The sequence below is a fragment of the Phascolarctos cinereus genome, unplaced genomic scaffold (genome assembly GCF_003287225.1).
Source record: "Phascolarctos cinereus isolate Bilbo 61053 unplaced genomic scaffold, phaCin_HiC Scaffold_7;HRSCAF=346, whole genome shotgun sequence".
In the NCBI taxonomy this organism is placed as follows: Eukaryota; Metazoa; Chordata; class Mammalia; order Diprotodontia; family Phascolarctidae; genus Phascolarctos; species Phascolarctos cinereus.
In genome coordinates, this window is record NW_027556180.1 from 18,827,412 (window position 1) to 18,854,108 (window position 26,697).

The 26,697-nt window shown below is 40.0% G+C and overlaps 1 protein-coding gene across 2 annotated transcripts in view; it reads left to right on the forward strand.

The window, feature by feature from the left end:
• RSRC1 (arginine and serine rich coiled-coil 1) overlaps positions 1-26,697 on the forward strand; it is a 418,914-nt gene that overhangs the window by 136,224 nt on the left and 255,993 nt on the right. The gene's annotated exons all lie outside the window — the stretch shown is intronic.

Here is a 26,697-nt window from a genome sequence, read left to right on the forward strand (position 1 = left end):
CTACTTTGCGGCAAAGTCCACATTCTATGCTTATGTCACAGTACCTAGCATAGTATTTGGTGTATAGTAGACATTGAGTGACTCCTTGTTCATCAATAAACACAGGAAAATCTCCGGCTTTGTCAGTTAGTATACCCAAGTTTTATTTCTTCATTTCTTGACAGTCTGTCATAGTTCAAGCTGCCCCTCTCTCTTGCCTGGTATCACACCTCTCTTTTACTTTTTAATTTTAATTTGTTAAATTGTTAAATATTCAGTGTTGATCTTAGTAATCATTTATATTTAAATTAATTTTTAGCTCACATAGTGTTATAACTTTTAAGTCATACCAGGTCAGCATCAGGATCCTTTCTCCGTCCATCCTTATTTACTTTTCCTTTGATATGTTTACAGTTAGATCTCTTCAGATCCTCCTTTTATTTCTCCTTTGCATGATTTCACACACACAAAAAAAATTCAAGATGTTTGCCTTAATGACATTATAAATAGACCATAATTTACTTAAACAGTCCCCACCTCTCTCATGGTTGGATATTGAGATTGCTCCCAATTTGATACAAATAATGATGCCATAAACATCTTTAAACAGATAGCTTTATTTTTGTTTTAACAGATTTTTAAAAGGAATATTAGCAGCTCCCCTTCCATTTTAGAAAATCAGAAGATAAAAGATATTCGAGGTGTGAAAAATAGATTATGGCCTTTCTTTTGAATATCAGAAGAACTGAATGGGCATTTGAAGAAAGTAAAGCTATATTTAGAAAGAAAAGTTAGCACTCATTTTTATAAAGTATTTTGTAGATGGACAGCAGAGGAGATATAAAAAGTGTATTTAGGGAAGTGGAAGCAGGTTGCAGATAATGTTGATGTCTCTGAAGCCAAGGTGAGAGAAAGTCACCAGAATGAGGTCAGTAGTTTCACATGTTGCAGAGAAATCAAGAAATATTAAGAAGGAGGGAGACTTGCATTCTTTACTGTATTCCAATACTATTTCAGAGGAATCTTGTTAATGTGAGCAAAAATAACTGTTCAATATTTGTTGTTTGGAATGATCGATAATTCCTGGGTGCTAAATATACTTTATGTATCTTTTCAAACATCATATGTTGATGTCAGTAAATCTTTTTAAAGGATTGTTTTGGTTGACTCTGCATGGTGTCAATTTGTTATGAAATGATGCTGATGGGAAAAACCGGAAACTTGAAAATAATGAAAATCTAAACACTGTACATTAGATTTTCTGGTCTTGTCATCATCTCCTTTCTGATAATGTAGCATATTATAGATATAGCATAATGTTAAAACCTAAAAATCTTTGTATTTATGAACTGAATGGATCAGAAGCTCCTTCTCCGTGGAATAATGATTCCTTCCACACAAATCATATTTCGATAAAATCAAATTTGAAATCTAAATAGGCAAATCATCAGTTTGGATTTTCAAAATCTATTTGTATTTTAAGTTATTTTTAATGTGCCTGATGTGATTCTAATTCACTAGATCTCTAAACTCTATAGAGTTTGTCATCTTATATAGATTTTCAGTTTTATAGTAATTTTTTATTTTGTTTTGATGTGCCTCCAGTTCAAAGGCACAGGCTGCTGGCACCATGCAATTGATTGGAAGTGAAAATGGGGCAAAATGTCTTGTCAAGGGTAAGATTTTAACTGAGACTTAAAGGAAGCCAGGGTGCAGAGACAGTGATGGTGAGAATCCCAAGCATGGGGGATCACCAATGGAAAGACTGGAGATGGAGTGCTGTGTATGAGGAGCGGAAGTCCAGTGTCTTGGGACAGTGTGAGACAAAGGGGTCAAGTTGTGAAGGGCTTCACAAAACAAAACAAAGGCTTTTTAGTTGGTTTTGGAGGCACTAGGGAGCCAGTAGAGTTTATTGAGAAGTGGGCTTGGCATGGTCAGATCTGTGCTTTAGGAAAATCACTTTGGCAGCTGAGTGGATCTTGGCCTAGAGTGGGGATTGAAAGAGTATTCAGCAGACTATTGCAGTAGTCCCAGCATGAAGTGATGACGTACTGCAGAAGGATTGTTACTGTGTGAGTAGAGAGAAGGGAACATGGATGAGAGAGATTGTAAAGGTAGCAAAGGCAAGACTTGGCAACAGATTTTATATGTGGCATGAGTGTGAGTGAGGAGTCAAGGATGATGCAGACATTATGAGCCTGGGCAACTTACAGGATACTGATCCCCTTGATATAAAAAGAGAAAAAAGTTTGAATGGGAAGATAATAATGAGTTCTGTTTTGGACATGTTGAGTTCATGATGCATATGGGACCTCCAGTTTGAGATACTCACTAGACAGTTGATGGTGTGAAGTTGAAAGAGAGGTTAGGGCTGGCTATATACATAGCTAAATCCATGGGAGCTATTAATGACCAAGAGAAATTGCCATTAAAACTTAGAGAGGGAAAAGAGAATCCAGGAGAAGAGAGTAACTGACAGTGTAGTATTCTTCTGACAGAGCCAGAAGGATGAGGACGGATTGAGCAATTAGGAAATTATTGGTCACTTTGGAGGGGGTAGATGTGGTTGAATAAGGAGATGGGAGCCAAATTGCAGAGGAGTTAAGAGAATGAATGGAGAGGAAATGGAAGCATCAAGTGTAGATGGCTTTTTCAAATTATAAAAGGAAAGAGACTTACAGAATAATAATTAGCAGGGATGGTCAGGTGAAGTGAGGGCTTTTTAAGGGTGAGGGAGACAGTTGTTTGTAGGCAGCAAAAAAGCTTCTGCTAAGATAGGTAGAGATTGAAAAATAGTGAGAGAGTGGAGACAATAAAGGGAGCAGTCTGCTGGAGAAGATGAGATAGGGTGGGAACAAGGATGAAAAGAGAGCAAGGAGAAGACCATCTCGTCACGTGAGATGAGGAAGTTCTTGGCAAATGGCCTCAGTTTTCAGTAAAGTATGAGTTAAAGTTCTCAGCTGAAAGAGTGGGGTGGGGATACCGTGGGAGGTTTGAGGAGAAATGAAAAGGTTTGGAAAAGCTGATGTCATCTGTGAGATAATGAATCAGTTAGGAAGGTGCCAAAAGATTGCCTTGATGCATTAAGGGCCTAGTTGAGATTATCTTAACATCATTTTGTAGTGCACCCTGTTAACAACATTTCATGATTTTTTCCAACCCTTTTCAGCACCATGTGAATAGGAGCAAAGGCAGAAGATATTGAGAGTAATCCAAAGTTGGGGCTTGGCAAATTATGTTAATTGCTAGGATAAAAGGGCAAGGGACTCCAGTGTAGAAGACAGAACCTGGCATTGTGCTAGGTGCTAGAAATACAAAGATAAAAATTAAATAATTTCTGCCATTAGGAGCTTAGAGTTCCTTGCTTTGAAATTTCTAATGACATAATACTTTTTGGAGATTGGATTATTTGCTACATTTTTTCTAAAAGATGCCTTTGACAGTAAAAAATAGTATTTCATTTGAAGAACATAATTATATTGTTTGTAAGACTAAAAAGCCAAGAAGATTATTCCTGAAATATGAGATACTGTTTCCTTAAGTTATCTGTAGAAGGAAATTTCAAAATCTCTCTGTAAACTAATTAAGAGGCTATGGTATGAGGTGCATATTGAATGTACCTTATGCAGGAAATTCTGTTGTGTTTAGCCTAAATCCCGCATCTTGGCTCTTCAGTCTCACTGGACCTTTCTTCCTATATCATCATTTGTCTAAGAACATTTCAAACTGGATGTCCCAGAGATAGCTCAAACTCAGATGCCCCAAACTAAACTCACACACTTTTGTTCCTTCCTTAAGACTTCTCTGTTTCTATCAAAAACACCATCCTTTCAGCTTCTCAGGAATGAAACCTTGGCTTTCTCCTGCACTCCTCACTCTCTTTTACTCTGCAGATCCAATCAGTTGCCAGATTTTGCCATTGCGGTCTCCATAGCATGTCGTGGATCAGACCTTCTCACATAGCTACCTTAGTTCAGGCCCTCATCATCACCTCCTAATTGATCTCCCTGCTCCAAGTCTCTATCCTTTCCAGTCCATCAAAAACACTGTTGTCAAAATTATTTTCCTGAGATTTAGTCTGACCATATGACTCCCCTTCTTAATCAATTGCCTTGGTTCTCTGTTGCCTCTAGGTTAGTAAAATACAAGCCCCTCTGTTTAGCTTCTCAATTCTTTCAACCCTGTGCCAGCCTCTCTCTTTGTGGCCTCCTTAAACATTTTGCACTTTTGAACTTTGTATCCAAAGTATCCTCTCTGTTCCTCACACGTAGCAGACCATCTCCCATCTCTGTGCCTTTCTGTTGGCCTTCCCTCATACCTAGTATTCAGTTCCTACTCACCTCCATCTCATGGAAACCCACTCGATCAGTTAATCAACAAGTATTTATTTGCTGTTTTTAGTTTTTTCCCCAGTTACTTTCAACAAGTATTTATTAAGCACTTGCTGTCTACCTTGCACTCTCCTAGGTGCTGGGGATAGAAGTACAAAGAATGAAGTGATCCCTATCTTCCAAGTGTTTATATCTAACCTTCCCTGGAGAGGCGGCTCAAGTGTCGCCTTCTCCTTGAAGCCTTTCCTGAGGCTTGAAACTGGCAGGCAGGGCCCTGTCTCCCATTTGGTACTTGTTTCTATTCTGCACGTTGTTCTACATGTGCTCATCTTCCCCCCCGAGAGAGGTGAAGACAGTCACTCATTCCTAGCTCAAAGGGGTTCCTTACATTCCTTATTATATTTATATCCCCAGTGTCTAATACGGTGCCTGGCACATAGAAAAGGCACTTAATAAACACTTGTGGATTGATTGTTACCTGACCGTACCTAGTGCTGTACTCTAATAAGGAGCTTTTCAGTGTTTCATGTAATAAGAAGATCAAGTAGTAGATCTGATGGGCATTGCTTTTTCTTGTGGATGCATCCCTTTTTTCTTCCTTTTTAAACTATAGTAGGTTGTAAACAGCAACAATGAGTTCCTTCTCTTGAGTGGAAGTATTGTTGATGTGCCCTAATGAACTTGGACCTCAGAAAACAAACGATGAAAATGAATAGTTTTACATATCAAGTCTTAATTTATAATTTTTTTAAGCTTTAAAGGGTATATTTCTTTGTTGTAATGTAGTTTATATAATGCTTATGAGAAGGCACGTTACACTTCAAACGTCTATAAAGCTTGAGTGAAAGAACAAAGAAACTAAAAACAAAACAGTAAAGCAGTACAAAAAATACAGTCTGATTGAAATAAAAGACAGTTGGAAAGAGATTGTTCTGTACCCTGAGGTAAAAATGTCATTGGCTGTTACCATCTTTCCCCGTTAATGTTTTTGAATTTTATCATTGAGGGTTCCACTTTGTACAAATGGAAAGGTAATTGAAAACTACTGGCTGTGTGTTTTTGTTTATTGTTGTTGAATGTTTTACAATTACATCAGTGTATGTTTTGTTAAATTCTTAAAGTATTTTCAGTGTAAAAATCTGTAATGAATGGTATGATTAGTTTTTACCCTTGGAATAAAATTTATTTTTTAATATTTATTTTTGGGGGGTAGTAGCAAAGGAACAAAAACAAGTTTGGATGGTAAATTCACAGCAAAAGTACCAGAGCATACGTAATTAAAGCTTTGATTGGGTCTGAGAAAAGAGCCTTAGAGCCAACCAATTTTGGTAGCCACTTCCACCCAAAAATACTTATAAAAGTAGACATTAATAAAGATAACTAACTATAAAGTAAGTATACATAAAATACATTGTTTTAAAAAGTGTTTGAAATAAAATTGCAAATTGTAGATCCTCAAAAAAGACATCAGTGGGTAGTATATTTAACTTTCTGTGTGCTAATGATGCTACCTTGGAAGTATATTCCAAAACAAATTGTGGATCATATTCAAAGCTTGTACAGTAATAGCAGTCAGCTTTAATGTGAGTTTGTTTTTTAAACCCAGGTCAGGGGTCTAGGCACAAACCTTAGATAGCTGTAAAATACTGTGGCAGCACTGGATGGAATGATGTGCCAAGAGAGAAGCCCTCACAGCCGTCACTGGGGAGGGAGCTCCTGTGCAGAAGGGGCAGCCATCGCCACCATTGCCACCCCTAGGTCAGGCAGGCCTGCTGAGCTGAGGCAGCAGGGTGCCCTGAGGGGAGATGGGAGGCAGAATATGCTGGGAAGGTCCAACCTCCCATCACCCTCACCACCTTGACCATCTGCCCTCAGACCGGGATGGGGACAGCTCAGGACCCTGAACCTAGGAGTCTTGGAAATATTAATGTCTCCCAAGCCACCAGCCCTGCAGCAACCGTTTAGGAGAAGGGGTCCACCTTCCTCATCACCACCAGCAACACCTGCTGGGACCAACTGCCCCCAACAGGTGGATAAGCATAAGAGCACTGGGAACTGCAGCTCTCCAGCCTCCCCAGCCCACCAGTCCTACGTCCAGGCCAGCCTTCATAGGGCTCCAATTACCTTTAGGGTCTGAGGAGACATCTCCAATGGAGAAGAGGCCAGCCATCTCCACCAGCTGCCATTCATAGGGCAGGCTGGCCAGCCCAGCTGAAGAAGGGCACCTGAGGGAGATATGGGAGGCAGCATGTGCCAGGCAAGTGAAAACATCACAACGATCTTGACTGCCACCTCCCCTCAAACCTTGATGGAGCCGGGACAGAGCCTTGGGAATAGCCGTGCTTCAGGCTCCATGTCTACAACCTTCATCTTGGAGAGCAGCCTCTGGAGATACCACAGCCTCGATGCTAAAGTCCTTGGATTGTCAAGTGGTTCAGCACTAAGAAATAGAGAGGATTTCATCTGTGACAGTGACATTAAAAGAGAGGCTTTAGCAGCTACTTTGCACTAAGTACCATGGGACCTTTCCATCTGTCTTGTAGCTGAAACCTTCCATCCATGCCGTCTCCTCCATGAGAATAGGAGCTCTCTGAGAGCAGGGACTGCTTTTCTGTGTGTATTCCTCAAACTTGAATGCTTTTCATTTATTTATTCATTCATTGATTCAAAAAGATTCAAAATACTGGATTTGACACTGGAGGCTTTGCCTGAAGTCAGTGTCTGCCCTGCCTCAAATCAGGGACGCGTATTTGCCTGTTGAATTCCCACCATCTTTGTGCCCCATTTGGATTCCACACCACCTGCCCTGCTTGCCCCAGATAGCAAGGAGCTTTGAACCGCCTTGCACTTTGGCATCACTTAAGGTTCACAACGAGCTTGCCCCTCTCCGGTTATAATACACATCATCTCCTTTGTATAGAGGAGGGAACTGAAACTCACAGAGGCTGAGCAGCTTTTCCTGTCTCCTTTCTCCTTGTCACCCATGTCACCTCTCACCTCCTGGAGCAGTCTCCCTTCTAATTGATCTCATTGCCTCCGCTCTTTGCCCTCTCTGGTACCTTCTCCATGCATCTGCTAAAGTGATTTTTTTAACATACTGATCTGAGTATCTTATTCCCCAGGGATCAGTGAGCTCCAGTGCCTCCCATTGCCTTTAGAATAAAAAACAAATTCTTTGGTTTGGCTTTTAAATTCCTTTACAACTTGGAACAAACCTACTTTTCCAGGTTTGCTCATCCATTCTCCTGACCAGCCAGACTGGCCGCCTTTTTGTTCTTCATATACAACCCTCCATCTCTAGCCAAGTTGAGGTAGTAATTGCACTGAGTGTGGAGTTCTTATTGAACCCCCTCAGAAGAAGTTGGCTGGGGAGCAAATGGAGGGAGGAGAGAGGATGGAGAGGCGTTGGCTAGGCCCAGTCACCCTGTCTCTGCTCTGCTCCCTGGACCAGAGATCCAGGGCATGTTGGACTTCCTGTCTTCCTACCAGTGTCCTAGCACTGCACCCCTAGGAACCACAGGGGCTCCCATCTTCCTCTTAGTGTGTCAACATTGTGTTTGTCTCTTGTTTCAGAGAGGACCAGTGCTATCACGAGTGATGTCTTGGCTTGTGAGTGACTTGGATTTAAGTGAGGCAGAGTTGCACACTCACTGTCTCCTCCAGGATAACTGGCAGTGGCCCCCAGAGGCAGTGGATGACCTGGGCTTCTTCCGTGTCTGACCAAGCTCTAAGTGCTCCACAGCACCTGCTTCAGCTCCTTCATGGCTGTTGGAACAAATTGTTCTTGTTTGCCCATTCTTCTGGGGGAAGTCTTGCAGTAGACGCCTCCCTAACTCATTGACAGGTTTGAGGTCCGTCAGTTACCCTCGACCTGGGTTAGCCCATTTGCCAAGATGGTTTTAGCAGGGTATGGCCCCTGTGCATGCTACAGCTTCTTACAACCACAGGTGAGAATTAGGTGACAGGTAGACATCAAAGGTGATTGAGCAGCCCTGAAAAGGTCTCAGCACACCCTCACACTAGAGGTGCCAGGCCTCCCTTAATACCCCATGTGCCCCGCCAGCATATAGTAGCCTGGGGACAGCAGAGGCTTCCACCTTTCCCCCAGTGTCCTACCTCGCCTCCCTGGATAGTGGGTAGCACTGTCTGCATCCTCAGGGGCCAAGGGCAGAGTGAGCTCCTGGCTCTACAGGGAGCTCAACGAAGACTGTACTGTACCTCAGGGGAGCTTCTTAAGGAGGCAAAGAATGGGAGAAGAGGACTTGGAGGTGCCCCTAGAAGCCTGAGCCCACTTTCCCTTTTATTCTGTATCCTCTTATGGAAGGATGTGTCACATGCTTTTGTACCAGCTGTCCTGTTGTACCTTAGTAGTAAATATCCTTTCCTGAAAGCTACATAAAGCTGACCAAATGATTTACAACTGATGCTCTTGAGAGAAGCATACTAGTGGAGGCTTGATCCAGAGGCATTAAAGAAAGCCCCATCGTTGGCCCTCAGCTCTACCCCTAAAGCCCTAAGGGGGAGAGCGGGTGAGCCTAGAACTGGTGACCTCGTTTGTCAGTGAAAGTGGAAGTTGGGGAGAAGGATCCTCAGAGCTTAATTGGGCTATAGCAGTGTGAAGCAAAGCTGAAAAGTTAGGTTGAAGCCAGATTTCAGAGGGCTTTTGAACATATTTGGAATAAGGGAAAGAGAAGAGTCTGAGATGATTCTGAGGATATGGGAAAGTCATTAGTGCCATCAGCAGGAATAGAGACTGTATGTGGAAGGGCCTGGGAGGTCAGCTCCTTGTAAGCTTAATCTTGGATATGCTGAGATGCTGGCAAGACATTTAGTAGGAGATACAGCAGTCTTTTGAAGATGTGTACCTAGAATTCTGGCAAGGTTTTTGGAATGTAGATATAATTGAATAGGAAATGTTCTTTGGATTAAATTGAGATAAAAATTTGAGAATCGTTTGTGTAGAGGTGGTAATTGAGATCATTAAGAAAGACAAACAGAGGGGGACAACTGTATTTAAGAAGTGGGAGGAAGACGAGAAGCCAACTATGTAAAGAGACAGCAATCCAAGGGCAATGAAGAGAATCATGAGAGTGCAGGGCCACAGAACTCAAGAGAAGAAAAAGAAAAGGCGATTCACATTGTTAGATGTTCACGTGGAGTCAAGGAGTCTATTGGATAACTATAAATAAAGAACTAATCCAATAGTGGCAGGTTGTCAGGTGGAGGAGAGATAGGATGATGACTTCACTTCTGTACATGTTAAATTTCCATGTCTGAAACAATAGCCAGATGGAACTGCCTGCAGATAGTTAGAAGTTATGGTCTGGGGAAAGGAAAGTACTAGATTGTTAGATTTGGGAAGAATCTACGTCCATGAAGTCATGAAATTGCCAAGGGTGTGTGTGTGTGTGTGTGTGTATGTGTGTGTGTGTGTGAGAGAGAGAGAGAGAGACAGAGAGAGAGAGAGACAGAGAGAGAGAGACAGAGAGAGGGAGAGAGAGAGAGCGAGAGAGAGAGAGCGCTCTGAAGGCAGTTTTGGGGAGAAGAAAGAAGTGGTAAAAGATAGATGGATGAAGGGAGCAGAGAAAAATAGTCATACAGATAGGAAGGAAGCCAGCAGAGGGCAGTGCTATTGGAAGCCAAAGCAGGAGAGAATATCAAGCGAATAAATAGTAATTAGTTTGATTAACTTCAGCATATGCCTGAGAACCTCCTGCACTTGAGATACTATGTATGCACGGGACTAAGGGAGAATAGAAAGCTGCATCACATACAGAAAATGTCAAATGCTTCAGAGAGGTCAAGGACAGCAAGGGTTTAATTAAAGACTTTTGGATTTGGTGGTTGTGTCATTGGTGACTTTTGAGAGAGCAGTTTCAAGAACTTAGTAGAGACAGTCACCAGATTGAATAAAGAGGTAAGGGTTGATTGGAGGAGGAGGAGGAGAATGAGACAATTGGATTTTTTTAGTGTGTTGGTTTCTTTGTTTTTTGCATTGCCTAGGCTGAAGATAGAAGGAACGTTGTGAGATAATTGATGTAGCAGTCTCAGAATGGTCCAGGAAGAGATGGAATTACGAATGCAAATGGATGGCTTTAATTGCCTGCTAAATATAAGGTGTGGTGCTAGAGACTGGGGAAAGGAGGGAGGTATCTATAATGATATAGAGATGATTTATGGCTCACCATAGATCACGTCAGTCTATTTGAGATGAGGGTGCAGTGGTGTTGAAGGGTAGATAACTTTGAAATATCCTCTATGAGGAATTTAGTAGGGAGACATTAAGGGATGAATTAAAAGGATTGCTGAAATGTATTCATGGCCCAACTGAGTTCAAGGAGCACAAATTTTTTGTAGAACCAATTGACAGTTTATGACTTTCTTGTTTTTTAAAAAATACGCACCAATATTTTTCTTTTTTTACATTATCTTCACTTTTCAATGTATTCCTTCCTTTTCCCCATCCAGAGAGCTTTCTCTTATGACAACAAAAAGGACCAGAAAAAAAAAGCCTTTAAGCAAATCTGACCAACAAATTTAATCAAGTTCAACAGTACATGTAGTGTTGCACATTTAACCCCTTCACACAAAAAAGGAGATGTATTCTCTGTGTCTCTTTCTCTTTTTAGAACCAGGATCAGTCATTATTATTACCCAGGGTTCACTTTTGATTTTTCTTGTTTTTGTTCTGTCCGCTTACATCGTTGCAGTCATTATTTGTATTTTTTTTTCCTGGTTCTTCTGGCTTCTCCTTGCGTGAGTTCATTTGTCTCCCCTTGTTTCTTGGTGTTTATATCCATCGTTTCTTAAGGCACATTAATTCTACTGCAATTCTACTGTTTATTTAGCCATTCAACAATCAACAGATGTCTATTATATTTCCAGTTTTTTGATGCTACAGCAGTAAAACCTCATAGTTATTTTGGTTCCATCACTCTTCATTCTTGCTTTGTAGCAGTCATGGGCTATTAATCATTTGTGTTTCTTTTTTTAAATAACTTTTTTGTGCAGATATTTGGCTACTTGTCCATTTAGGGCCAGGGAGCATTTTGAAGCCACACTTGGCAGCACAAAGCAGTGGAGAAAATGGATAATGGGTCCAGAGCCAACGATGTGCAACAGAAAGTCCAGGGTATGGCCATAGTAATAGCCGATGATTTACACACATCTTATTGAATTCTCACAACAGCCCTGCAGATTGGGTCTTACGCATTTAATTTGTATTTTAAAGTTGAGAAAACTCAGGATACAAGGTTAAGGATGACTCATCTTTTGTCGTGTTGCTATAAAGGGCTGTAGGCTGAATTTGACCTTGGGGGTCTCCTGATTCCCAATCCAGACTTTTGTACTCCACTGTGCATCCTATCTTATGCAGAATTATGAGGGGATGTTGAAAGCATGCTTGAAACGGCTGGGTAGGGAGGCAAAGACGATACGAATTGATGGGCTGAGCCTCCAGAGAGATGTTGAATAACTAATGAGGCTCAAGAACAAATGTAGTAGGAGGGGCAGAGGAGGGAAGAGAGAGTAGTGATAGGATTCCCGTAGCTGGAGGAAGAGGAGGAAGAGCCTCCATTTGGCAGCAGGGCGTGGGAAAAGGTGTAGGGCTATTTTTGAATGTTGTCTTTGGGAAGAAGGAAACAGTGAATGGAGGATTGCAAGCATTCTGAACCTTTGGGGAGTTTATGAACCCCTTTGGCAGTTAATCTGGGGAAGCCTGTGGAGCCTTCTTAGATTATTGTTAAATGCAAAAAAATGAGTACGTAGGTTTACACAGCCAATTATAATGAAATATAGTTATCATATTTAAAAAAAGAAAAAAGACTACACACTTCAAGTTAAGAATGCCGAGGAATATTCAGAGAAGGGGTTCAAAATGTGGATTATAGCAAAGTTCAAATGAGTAAATAAATAATGAATGAAAAAATATTTATGAAGTGCTTATTATTTGCAGAGCATTGTCCTAGGGATACAAAAAGAAAAACAATATCGTCTCTGCTCTCAAGGAATTTTGGGAAAGACAGCACATATTGGAGGTTTCATCTGCAAGTTCCATTACAAGGCCCAAGCATATGGATATGCATATTCTTTAATGTTTTTTCCACTGACTAAATCATATCCATTGTTATTTATGAAATTTTTTTAACTAACAAAAATATATTTTCTATGTCTCTCTTCTCTCTCTCCCCCCCAAGAAAAAAAAAAAAGAAAGAAAAAACCTTTTCAACTATGAAGACAGACGAATTCCTGTATTGTCCGTATCCCAAAAGTGTCTTATTCCACCCACTGAATCTGTCATTTTTCTGTCTGGAAGTTGATAAGCTGCTCAATCATCAGCCTTCTGGAATCATGGTTGGTCATTGCATTGATCAGGGTTCTTAGGGTCTCAAAAGTTGTTTATTTTTATAGTGTTGTTGTTATTGTATAAATTGTTCTCTTGGTTCTGCTCCCTTCATGCTGCATCAGGTTTCACCAAAACTGTCTTTTTCATCATTTCTTATAACATAAAAGTATTCCTTACAATCATTTACCATAATTTGTTCAGCCATTTTCCTGTTGATGGCTGTCCCCTTGATTTCCAGGTCATTGCTACTACAGAAATATCTGCTATAAATATTTTTGTGCATGAGTTCAGTCATATCCATTTCTGACATTAATTCACACCTTCTAATTTCACAATACCAAGGACTTTGCTGTCAAGAACTTCATTTTTCAGATCTTCAGTAGCCTTGGCTGCTGAAAAGTCAAGGGACTGTAGCACTTTTGGAAGCAGGTGCACATTGAATCTCCACTAGAGTTGATTCCCTGGATGCTGTCTGCAGGGTCTGAGGTAGTAGAGCTGGTAGCGTTGGGAATGCCAGCCTAAGAAATTTAAACTTTATCCTGTGGACTCCATTCAGTGGGATTCATCAAAGTTTTGAGCAAGAGGGTGATCTAAATGTTCTTTTATAAAAAGTAATCTAGATAAGAAGGGAGTTTGTAGGGGATGGGGTGATCTAGAGGTAGGGCGGCTGTTTCTATGGTCTGGTTATGAGATGATAGGGCTCCAGATTAGAATAGTGAAAGTGGGGGAATGAAGAGTGAGGAATGGTTATCAGATGCGATAAAGGAAGAATCAGTAGGACTTGGGAACTGATAACATATGGTGGTCATGAGCTGGCACATTAGTTAGAGTGACACAGAGTGTATTGATTGCCTCTTCTCACTGCCCAAAATAATCTGAGAAAAGATATTTCTTACTGTGTGCATCTGATATTTCTTAAGAATTATACAGTAAATAATAATGCTAGCACAGACAATGTTTGTAAAACTTTTACTGTGCTACTGAGGATTATTTATGGCAGTTGTTCTAACTATATAATACTAATTTTGGAAGTGTCCTTTCTGATAGATATGTAGTGGTATTTCCAGCTTCTTAATAGGAAGCTGGAAATGAAGAGTGGATACCTTTGATTGTTTGAGGGTTAGTAGCAACTAAAGAGCTTGTAAAGTTGTGGGACGGGAAGGCCAGATTTTGACTTTCATTGTCTTTAGATCTTGTCTTTGTGGGGTGCTTGAGATTATGCCATCTGATTTCAAACATCGTATTTACACATGCTAGAAGAATTGCTGACATTTGTTTGTATGGTGGTTTGCAAGCATTTCACAGACGCTATCCCCTCTGAGACTAAAAATGAAGCACACACTGCTGATATTGTTTCCCCATTTTACAAATGAGAAAACTGAGGCTCAGTGAGACTTGTTAATTCACCCTAGTGATAAAGTTGGTGATTGTGGGGAGCAGAATTTGAACCCAGGGCTCTTCTGACGCCAGATCTAGTTCTCTTGCCACTGGACCATGTTACCTTTGCATAAGAAAGATTTCTGATTGTTTGTGAATATTCATTGATATTTTCTAGCTTTTGCTATGTAATTGAAGACTTAAAGGCCTAAGTGATGGGAAAAAACTTTTTAAGATGTTTTTCTGTTATGCAGGTGAAATATGAGCATAAAGTGGCTTTTTTTTTAAACAGCATACCAGAGCAGATACATCCAGATAAGAGTGTTTACATCATATATTTTCGCCTCGCTCAGATTCTCTTGGGAGTTATTTATGAAATTGTCTTTAGCAAGTTTTGATCCATACAAGAAAATTAGTCTCGTAGTAAATTGACAGTGACACCACGTTCTTCTTACCCCAAATGATATCGATCACTAGCTCAGCCATTAACTTCAGCAGATTTGGTTAAATGTAATTTTTTCAGCTGCATCTGATTTTTTGGAACATCTAAAGAATTGTGATTTGCCACTATTTCAGATCTTTTTAAAAATACAACACCCCCTGAAGGAAATTATTAAATAATTTCTTTGTTGGAAAATGTGTATAATTTCCCAGAGGGATTACTAAGCATTCCCTTAAATATGTGAGTTCCAGGCTCTTGGCTAATTTTTTTTTAGTTGTAGATAAACTTATTAGTTTCAAGTGGTTCAAGATAAAGAGTGTTTTTGTTTGTGAAAATTTTTGAGCAATTCTAGTTTTATGGAAGATTTTATATCAAATGTTACAGTGATAATGATTGACTGTATCCATCACCAAGAAATCATTTACTTGAGGTAGTAGCGATTTGGGGACAACTGTTTTAGAGCTATGATTTCAGTGAAATTGATGACAGAGCTTTAATATATGTATTCCTATACCAGGGTGCAAAGATACTCAGCAAGTGATAAGGAAACTTTCCCTTCAAATCCAACTGAGTGTTGGCTACTTAGCAATGGAGAAGTGAGAAAGGAGATTAGCAGCAAAGTGATTCTCATCTATTTGCAAGCCTGTTATGTTCCTACATTTTCATGGGAGCCAGAGGAACATGTACTCACTCTAATGGGAAAGGCTGTTGTTAAATCAGCTCTCCTGACCATCCGGATGGTTGTCCTATCCTCACTTGATACCAATCTGTTAATGTCTAATGGAAACACTCTCTTCCTGAGTCAGCCTTCATGACTCTTTGGACAGTTTATTGGTCAGGCCTCTTGACCCCTTTTTGATCAGCCCCTGGCCTCCTGCCGACACTCAGGTCACTTAGGTTACATCATGTCTGTCTACTTGGGGATGCATCATTGGATACCTACCGTTAAACAAGTGTATACCAATCCTCCTGACATTCCCCTAGTGTCTCATTCATCAGGGCATTTCACCTGCTTGGTCCCTTTATCAATAACTATTGTCTTTTTATCACCTAGGATATACAATGTGTGGCAAAACCTTTTATTAACTCCAGATACTTGTTGACACAAAGGCACAATTAAAATAAAATAACTGAACCAGCCTTTTATGTCAAGACTCATGCATTCTAATTTGGACTGTCTTCACTTTGTGACCTTGGGCAAGCCCCTTCTACTTCGTGGGTCTTAGTTCACCTTTAAAATGAGTATTAGATTAGATGATGCCTAAAGAGGCCCCTTATTATTCTATATTGCTGGAAAATACAGTGTCGAGAGCTGCAGATCAACTGATATTTTTAGGAAAGAGAGAGATGGGGAGGCTTATGCCAATCAGGAGACAAAAGTATGTTCTGTTCGCTTCTTCCTTTTTCTGTGTTCCTTTTGAGGATTGTTAGCATATATTGGAATATTCTTTACTTCACACTTATTTGTCCATAATCTGAATAGAAGGTTCTGCCCTCAGTTGCCCTGCTGAAAACATACCAAAAGATTGAAGGAGCCAGTTTGGTTCCCATTTTTTTCAGATATAATCTGACTGCTCCCACTAAGGTCTCATTTTGTGCAGCAGACTAAATAATCTCAACTTTTTTCTCAATGCAGTCTTTGATTATATTGCTTCCAGTTAGCGTAATGAAATCTCATGATAGGAAGCCAAAAATTTCTGTGTTGATGGTGTATTGTCTGTACTATATCTGTTGTGCAGAGCTGCCTGTACCATTCCCTAGCCACCCTCCCTTTGTCTTCACCATCATTTATCCATTTATATTCAGGTATTTGTTCAGGAATAAAATCAAAACAATCCATTCATGGTGCCTTCAACCAAAAGCTTTGGAGACAGCAAGATTAGTGAAATATTATTGTTTGTTGTCTAAATCAATTTATGCCATTTGATAAAGAAGAATATCTTACAGTCTTACATTTAGGCATGTTTTCATCAAGAATGAAAATGTATATGATTTTTTTGCCAACTGAATATTTTGATGTATACCTTTTCTGGGAGGCTTTCTGCTTGTGTATTTTGAAGAATCAATCTTACATTTCATTGGGAAATAAATCATAAAGTGAAATCCTTAATTTGTCAGAAAGATCATGGGCTAATCATTTCTTTTTATGATAACCAGTTTGATTTAGACATAATTCCCCAACATCACCATGAATTTCCATCTGTGTTACCCTGATGTTCTTAAGCAGTCTGCATTTACCTAATGCTCTGGGCTATTTTCACTTAGTTTGCATGGAAACTGTGACTATCTTAACACTGTAGATGATGATATGAATAGCAGTTGTTTGCTGACCGTACCCTCTATCTCTCTGGATAACCTGCAGTCTGCAAAGGCTGAGTAAGTGGCAGATCGCTTTTGTCATCCCTTATCCAAGCTGTACACTTGTAAGGAAGAGCAGGGATAATCGCCTAAATCTAATTAGGGGTTAAAAGAGGCCATGACTGTGATGTGGCAGTGAGACACCTTACTGTATCAATCCTGTTTGCATTAGAAAAACAAGGTTGTCATATTGATTATTCAAATTAGCTTGTATTAGCCATGGCTCAATGGCTTGTATTGCAGCTGAAGCAGTTGAAGATCCCAGCTATTCAGAGAAGACCTATGCTTGTAGCATATGTTATTTTGTGTCTTGTTTGTTCATCTGTAGATTTAAAGGGGAAGATTGAGAGAGTTAAGTCAGGTAATCATGAGATTTAAGAGTTTAATTGACCATCTGAAACTGAAGTTTAGTCTTCACCTGTGATCTTAATGATTATTGAGATCTTGATTAAATGGAGTCCAGATACCATTTTCATTTTGGACTGAAGAAGTCAATTTTGATTTGTATACCTTTTAGAACAATTATGGAAGCCATTTAGTTAATGGAAAGCAATGTTGTTTAGTAGAAAGCCTGTTCATTCACCTTGGGCTCCAAAGACCTGGATTCTATTCCTGCCTGGCTCTTCTATTTAGTAGCTTTGTGACCCTGAGTAGCAAAGTGACCTCTTCAAACCTGATGTGTACAGATGGGAATGATCCTAATGCTTGCACTGTCTATCTCCCAAAGTATCAAGATAGTAATGAGAAAGCAGAATGTTGTGATGGACCAAAGAGAGAGCATCTCTACCCAGACCCCTTGTGACAAAATCTCCTTGCCTCTTCTCAGTTTGCATCCTTCTTGACCTCTCTGGAGCCTTGTACATTGTCAACCACCCTCTCATTTTTGGTACTTTCTTCTCTCTGGATTCTTATGATTCCGCTCTTGCTTGGTTCTTCTTTTAACTCTCTGATTGCTTCTTCTCCATCTCCTTTGCTGGATCTTCAGGCCGTGCCTGCTTACCTTTGTATTGGACCCCATTCTCTTCTCTCCGTATATACTCTTTCACTTGGTGATCTCACCAGATCCCATGGATTCAATTAGCCTCTGTCAGTAATTCTCAGATATACTTATCTAGCCTTAACCTCTCTGCTGACCTCCAGTCTTACACCTTCATCTGCCTTTTAGACATCTCACACTGTATGTCCCATAGACATCTTAAACTCCACATGTCTAAAACAGAACTCATTATCTTTTCCCATAAACCCTACCACCTTCCAATCTTCCTTCTTCCTGTTGAGGACACCACCATCTCCCCAGTCATTCAAGCTTGAAACCTAAGTGTCGTCCTCGACTCTTCGCTCTCTCACCCCTCTTCTTTCCTTCCCCCTATGTCCAATCTGTTACCAAGGTCTGTTGATTTCACTTTTGCAGCATCTCCCTAATACACCACCTTTCTCCTCTGCCACTTTCCCTACTCTGGCCCAAACCTTCATTACCTCCTGCCTCGACATTTGCAGTTGGTGTCCTGGTTGGTCTTCCTGTGTCAAGTGTCTCCCCACTACAGTCCCTCCTTCACTCGACTGTCCACTTGATCTTCCTGGAGCATAGGTCTGACCATGTCAATTACCACGTTCAACAAACTCCGGTGGTTCCCCGTTACCTCCCCAGTCAACATAGAATCATCTGTTTGACATTTGAAACTCTTTGTGATTCACTCCCCACCTTTTCAGTCTCCTTAAACCTTACTCTAATTAAATGAGAACTTCAGGAAGCAATTTAAAACCCTGGCATGGAGTCATGCTATAATAGTGACGGGGAACTTCAATTAGTTAAAAATCTGTTCAAGTGCTTTCTGCCATGATAATTGTGGCTGGTACTCTCTTAGTTTTACTTAATAATAATTTCATCTTTTAAAACAAAAGGCAGAGGATGTAGGAAGGGTGATTGCTATTTAGGATTTTTTTGGCCAATAAAAAGAACTCATTTCTGAAGTAGAAAGGGTATATGCCTTGGAGATAGAGAAATGATGACTCAACCTAGAATTCTCAATAAGGCAATATAATGATTAGATGAAAGGTAGATATCATCTAATACGCTTAATAGGGTTTGGGAAAGAGGATTTTTTTTTTTCATTTTAAAATTTTTGAATCTAAATACTAAGAAAAAGTATTTCCATACACACAACAGAACACAAAAACCATATACCTCAATTCTGTACTACTTGTTTTTAAAAAAAGTACAGCATTAGTTTTACAAGTTATTTTCAAAACTGTCTTGTTTATATATGTTTGCTTGCGTACTTCCTTTTGTTCTCTTCTGTGCATTTTTAAATGTTTCAGCGGTCCTATTTTTGGCCATCACTATTGCTAACACTTTTCTCTACCAGTTAATGAAGAGAAAAAAAGGGGGAAAGCCTTGTAACAGTAATCCTAGTCAAGCAAAATAAATCCACAAAGTAGCTCTGTCTAAATATATGTCTCTTTCTGTACTTTGTATCCATCAGCTCTGCACTCTGGAGTGTAGCCCAAATTAGATTAAAATGTAATTGGGAAATATTTAACAAAATAGATAAAAATTCAATAAAAGATAATGTTAATATGTGGTTTTCTAAGTCTTTTTGCTGCCTGCAGGGATCCTTTTGTATATTTAGTGGCCCCTATTTTTATTTGAGTTTGGCACCACTGCTTTAAAGTACTCTTCCTGTTAATAGTCTATTTTCCCACATAACATTACACTCAGCTTTGCTGGTTAAGTTATTCTTTGTTCTAAGTTTATATCATTTACCTTTTGGAATATGGTATCTCAAGATCCCCTACTATTTGTTTTTCAAGATCCACTACCATCCCTTCATTGTTTTTCTTTATAGTATTGCTGTACTTTTATACATTGTTATCCTGGTTCTGTTCACTTCACCCTGCATCTGTTCATACAATCCAGGATTCTTTGTAATCATCTCTTTAGTCATTTGTTATTGTGTAATAATATTCTATTACATTTATTTCCTATAGTTTTGAGATTATTTTCCAATTTATTGTCACCTCCGTAGATTGTAATTCTTTGCTTTCTTTCCCTCTTCCCTTTTACTTCCTCTTTCAGGAGCAGGAATTTTTGTTGTTTTTATTTTCACACCAGTATTGCCCATCCTCTTAACTGGCCCTTGCCCCCACTCTTCCATATCTTCTTGTTTCCATGTTAAGTTTTTTGTATTTTTACACCACATGGGGTGTGTGTGTGTGTGTGTGTGTGTGTGTATGTGTGTGTACACATATTCATACGTGATTGTATTTTCAACTTATCTTTGACTATTTCAGATAAAGTGTTCAAGAGTTCATCTGGTACCCACTCCCAATTTTCTCTTTTATGCTCTTCTTGTCATATATTCCAATTATAAGAAGTAGCAAGTACAACCTTGCTTCTTCCTCCTTTCTATGCTAGTGTTTTCCTCCTTTTATGCTCCATTCATGTTCCCTTCTTTAAAATCTCAGAATAGAACCAATACACTCCCAGGTCCTCTTTTTTCCTGTTTAACTCCCATAGTATATGCCGTTTGAAGATACTAAGGTTCTGAAGGGACACTGCTCTTCTCCTCCTTTTAGAATTTTAGCACAGTATCATCATTTAGCATATTCTGCTTGTGCAAATAAATTTATCTTTCTAGGTTTCTCTGGATTCTTGTTTTTTTATTTCAGAATTCCTACTCATCTGTAGTATTTTCATCAGAAATGCTTGAAATCCTCTGTTACACTGAAGATCTGTTTTTCCCTTTTTAGGATTATATTTAGCTTTGTAGGGTAGATTAAGTCTTTATTGTAAACCTATGTCTTTTGCTTTTTGGAATGTTGTATTCCAAAATCTCTTGTGTGTTTTAGTAGAAGCTTCCTTGTCTTGTGTCCCTGACCAATTGTTACTTGATATTTTACTTGCTTCTTTCTTTTTTAAATTTTTAAAAATTTTTATTTTTTTCCACTTAATAATTTTTTTTTCTAATTACATGTAAAGATTTACTTTTATAAGATTTTGAGTTCCAAATTTTTTTCTCCCTTCCTTCGTGCCCCTCCTACCAAGATGGCCAGAAATTTGATATAGGCTGTATATGTACAATCATATTAAATGTATTTCCACATTAGTCATGTTGGGAAAGAAGAATCAGAACAAAAGGGAAAAACCACAAGAAAGAAAAAACAAACAAAAAAGGGAAAATAGTATGCTTCGATCTGCGTTCAGACTCCATAGTTCTTTCTCTGAATGGGGATAGTAGTTTTCAACATGAGTCTTTTGGGATTGTCTTAGATCATCGTCTTGCTGAGAAGAGCTAAGTCTATCAAAGTTGGTCATCGCACAGTATTGCTGTTACTGTGTGCAGTGTTCTCCTGGTTCTGGTCACTTCACTCAAGATCAGTTCATGTAAGTCTTTCCTGAGGTCATCCTGCTTATCATTTCTCATAGCACAATAGTATTCCATCACAATCAAACACCACAGCTTGTTCAGCCATTCCCCAATTGATAGGCATACCCTCAAATTCCAATTCTGTGCCACCATAGAAAGAGCCACTACAAATATTTTTGTACGTGTGGGTACTTTTCCCTTTTTTATGATCTCTTTGGGATACAGACCTAGTAGTTACCTGCTTCTTTCTACATACTTGCAATCTTATTATTACGTCCCAGGGACTCTTCTTTGTCTTTTCTTTCCAGAAGTGATTGGTGGATTCTTTCTAATAGCGCTTTGTCTTCTACTTCTGGTAGATTTGTGTAATTTTCATTTATGATTCCTTGAAAAATGGTGTCTAGGTTTAAAAGAAATAGTGGTTTTCAGAGAATTCAGTAATTCTTAGATTATCTCTCCTTGATCTGTTTAAAAATCAGTGGAATACTCTAGATATAATTCACTCTAATATGAACAAAGCATTTAACAATTGCTAATGCTAGTCTTTTACACAAGATGGAGGTGGGTAAGATAATAGTACACAGTCTGATTGATGTGGAACATAAATGAATATACACAAAATCTTGTCATTACTGACTTCATGTCCACTTAGCTTAAATGGTGGAGTACATACCACTCAGGGCTTTGTCCTGTTCAGCTTAACATATTTATCAGTCCCTCAATGAAGGCCTAAGATAGGATTATGAATTTTGCATTTGCCACAAATCTGGAAAGGATAGCAAACATGCTGGATGATCCAGAAAGCTTTAAAAAGATGAAACTATAAAGCCTGAACCTAATAAGGTGAAATTAGTAATTAGTTTTTTGAAAGTCATAGAGAGTATGGGTGGAGGTGATGTGGCAAAAAAAATAGTCTGTGTGAAAATGGTCTGGTTGTTTTAATGGACCCCAAACTTACAGAATTGAACAATATTGTATAATAGCCCCAAAAAAGTGAATGCAAATTCAGGCTATGTTATGTAGTAAGCAGATGAGTGATACTATTATTGTACTCAGTCAGCTGGTAACCATTTATTTAGCACCAAAAATGTGCCAGGCATTGTTCTAAGTACTGACAAAATAAAGAAAGGTAAAAAGACAGCCCCTGCTTTCCAGGGATTCACAGTCTAGTGGAGGAGAGGGCATGCAAACAACAAGCTGTGTCCAAGACAAATGGGAAATAAACAAAAGAGAATTAGATTAAGGGGGATTTGGAGAGGGCTGTCTGTAGAAGGCGGGATTTTAGCTGGGACCTGAAGGAAGCCAGAGAAGCCAAGATGGAGATGAGGGAAAGTTCCTGGGATGAGGGACAGCCAAAGGAAATTCCTTGCAGTAGAAGGGTGGAGTGTCTTGTATAAGGAGTAGAATGGAGCCAGTATCACAGGATCCCAGAGTAAATGTGTTGGAGTAGGAGGTCTCAGAAGACTGGAAAGATTGGAGACAGTGGGTGTTGGTTATGAAGAGCTTTGAGCGCCAAACAGGATTATATATTTGATCTTGGAAGCAATAAGGAGCCGCTGGAGTTTATGAAGTACGTGGAGTGACAAGGTCTGACATTCACTTCAGGAAAACCACTGTCTCCTTCACCCTGTCTCACAAGAAGTTGTCCTTCTCCTTGCCAAGGTGAATCCCTTTTCATGTACAAGTGACCGCGTTCCTTCCTGTCTTCTCCAGCAGATTACCCTCTCTGTCATCCCTACTTTGACTAATCTTCAATACTGCCTATAAACATGCCCATGTTCCACCAATACTCACAAAATGCTCATTTGATTTATCTGTCCTCAGTAGTTCTTATCCCTTCTTTCCTTCTGTTTTCTTGGCATAACTCCTAGAGAAGATGGTTTGGAATCTGTGCTTCTACTTTGTTTCCTCCCCCTCTCTTCTTAACTCTTTTTAGTCTGACCTCATCATTCAACCCAAACTGCTCTCTCCAAGTTATCACTGAATTGCCTAATCTCATGGCCTTTTCTCAGACTTCATCTATCTTTACCTCTCTGCAGCCTTTGACACTTTAGATCGTGTTTCCTCCTTGATACTTTCTTCTTTATATATTTTTATGATTCCAAAAATACTCAGCCCGATGGTGAGCATTGTGAAGATTATAGATAGTCCTGCCAGTGCCAGGGGCCTGAATTGTCTTAGTCATATGTGTGTGCCTCCTGACCAGTGTTCTCTGTCTGTTTGCCCACTTATCCCACTGATGTATGTATTTATGGGAGAACGTCCCACAGGTTTATGGAGGGAATGTTTTATAGCTGCTCTTCTCACTATGCTATCTCAATAAATTCTTTCTTTTGAAAAATAATTAAAGGTAAACACACCTGATAGCTGATATTGAAAGGTAAACACACCAGTATCAATCTGTGAGCTATGGTGTAATAACATAGGGCCAGAGGATACCTTGAACCTGGGGTAGTAGTCACCTCACCCCTTGTTCCCCTGAGTTCCCAGCCAAGCGATTGTGTTAGGGGTCAGATTCTCTTGATTATTTTCCTACCAGGCAGGCTATTTCTTTTCTGTTTCCTTTCCTGGATCACCATTTCTGTCCTGCTCCCTAACTGTGGGTCTACCCAGAAAGCTCTCCCTTAGGCTTCTTTTTTTCTTTCTTTATATCGTCACTCTAGTGATCTCATCAGCTTCTGTAGCTTCAGTTATCTGTATGCTGATGCTGCCAAAATCTTTCTAGCCCTAGTTTTTCTCCTGAGATCCAGTCTTACATTATTAACTATTAGACATTTCAAACTAGATGTCCTTTAAGGATCTCAGATTTGTTATGTCAAGCAATAATGACAGAGTTCTTGACGTATGGCAGAAATCATCTTTCCTTCCAAAGCCACCCTTTCCTAATTTCCCTTTTTCTAATTGAAATATTTATGATGAGGAGGAAAAACAAACAAACATCATTCCTTTGGGCTGAGTCTTCTGCCTGCTCTCTGGCCTCCCATCAAGGGGATAAAATGCCACTCCATTGAAATAGGTCTCATGCCACCTGTTGGCAAAGGAGAAACAGCAATCCATCCAGGGTCAGACTCCTCCCTTCCGGGGAAGAAGAAGAGTCCATTCCATCAATTCTCCAGCCTGATCTCTTGTCTTTGGGGAGGAGATTAACATTATAAAGTTATACAGTCCTCTCACTTGAACTGCCTAAGGCTCTGGGAGGACTCCACCCTGAGGTGAAACCACTGTGGACCATGGAAATCTCCCTAAATTCATTTTTTAGTGGTAAACTCCCTTCTCCCCCAGGATGTCCTCTTCGTCTCAGTGATGCTGAACCCCCAAGTGATAATCAAACCTCATTCCCTGGCCCACACTGCCTAGTGATCTTATTCCCCTCAACCTCCCCCCCCCCGCCATTATCCTTCCTACCAAACACTCCTTTATTCCTTACCCTCCTGGTATCATTGAGGGTACCAGTATTTTCCCAGTCACCCAAGCTTGCAACCTAAATATCATCCTCAACTCCTCATTCTCATCCCCTCATGTCTAACCAGTTGCAAAAGCTTATTGATTTTACCTTTATAACATTTCTCATATATGCCCCTTTCTCTCCTCTGACACTGCCTGTATCTCATTGCTTCATACCTGGACTATTGAAATAGCCTGACGTTTGCTCTGTCTGCCACAAGTCTCTCCCCATACCAGCGCACTTTCCAGTCAGCTTTCAAAATGATCTTCCCAAAACTCAGGCCTGATCGTGTCACCCCGCTACTCGATAAACTCCAGTAACTTCCCCTCAGCTCCAGGATCAACATAAAATATATTGATCTAAAGTCCTCAGTTTGGCATTCAGAACCCCTCCTAACTTCTCCTCTCCACCTTTCTACCATTTGATTCTTGTTCTACCTGACACACCCGCTGTGCAAGCCAGGGAAGTTGGCCTCCCTGCTGTTCCTCGTACTAGACAATCCATCTCCCTTCTCCATGCATTTTCACTGGCTCTCCCCCATCCCTAGAATTCTCTCTTCTCATCTTGTTCTTCCTGTCTTCCTTCAAGTCCCAGCAAATATTCTGCCTTCTACAGGAGTCCTTTCCCCATTTCCTTAGTTCTGGTGTCTTCCTTCCATTGATTATTTCTTATTAATCCTGTATATAGCTTTTTTCTACATAGTTGTTTGCATTTTGTCTCCCCATTACACTGGTTACATTACACTGGTTGCTCCTGGAGAGTAGGCACTATCTTTTATCTCTCTTTGCATCCCTAGTGCTTAACATAGTGCCTGACACACAGTAGGTGTTTAATAAATGTTTACTGAACTTAGACGTATTGTCTAGTCAGGACACTGCCACCTAATCACACAGGTTTGCAGCTTCTCAATTCCTTCCTTTCCCTGTCTCCTCCCTTCCCCAAATCTAACCACTGGTGAAGTCTGGTAAATTTTACTTCTCTCTCCATTCAAATGGAAGAAAGGAAGGAAACAGACATTGAAGTGCTTACTATGTGCTGGGCACTTTGCTAGGCCCTGTGTTATTACCCTAGTTTAGGCCTTCATCCCCTTTGGCCTAGATTGTTGGCTCCTTTCCCTCAAGATTCTCTCCCCTCCAGTCAGTCCTTCCTGCAGCTATTAAAATTATATTCATATGGCTAAGTAATTACCTTGCTCAGTACATGTCAGTAGATCCTGATTGTCTCTGATAACATATACATTAGTGTTTGAATAATAGCTAGTAATCATATCTAACATTTATGTAGCGCTTACTATGTGCCAGGTACTGGGCTAAGTGCATCACAATTATTATCTCATTTGATCCTCAAAACAGCCCTGGGAGGATTATTATGCCCATTTTACAGATGAGGAAACTGGCAAACAAGGTTAAGTGATTTTCCCAGGATTACAAATCTAGTAAGTGTCTGAGGCCAGATTTGAACTCAAGTGTTTGTGACTCTAGGCACAGCGTTCTGTCCACTGCACTGAACTTGAAAGCCCTTCAAAATCTAACCCCATTCTGTTTTTCCAGACTTAGTCCATATTATTCCCTTGCATGCCTTCTGCATTCCTACCAAACTGACTGCTAGTTATTTCTCATACAGAACATTCTAACTCCTGTCGTTCTGTAATTGTATAAGGCGTCCCCCATGCCTGGATGTGCTCCTTTCTCTTCTCTTCTCTTCGAATCTGTGCCTTCCTTCCCAGTTGAACACAACTGCTGGCTCCTGTGTGCTTTCTCATCCTTCCCGCTGCTGGTGCTTGTCCTCTAAATCACTGTGTTACTTTGCGTTTGCTAGTTTCTTTAGGTATCTATTGTTTCCTCCAGTGCAGGCCTGCACAACTTTTGGGCAGCCCACGTAAAATGTAGGGCTGCCGCTGCACACACTCCTGTTTGTCACTTGACCCACAGCAAACAACCATCATCAGTCTCTCTCTCGTCTAACCTGTCTGGTCTTTTCCAATTATTTATCTGTGGCCTGAAGAAGTTTAGCCTATTTTTAATTTTGGCCCCCACCTACTGCCAAGTTGTGAA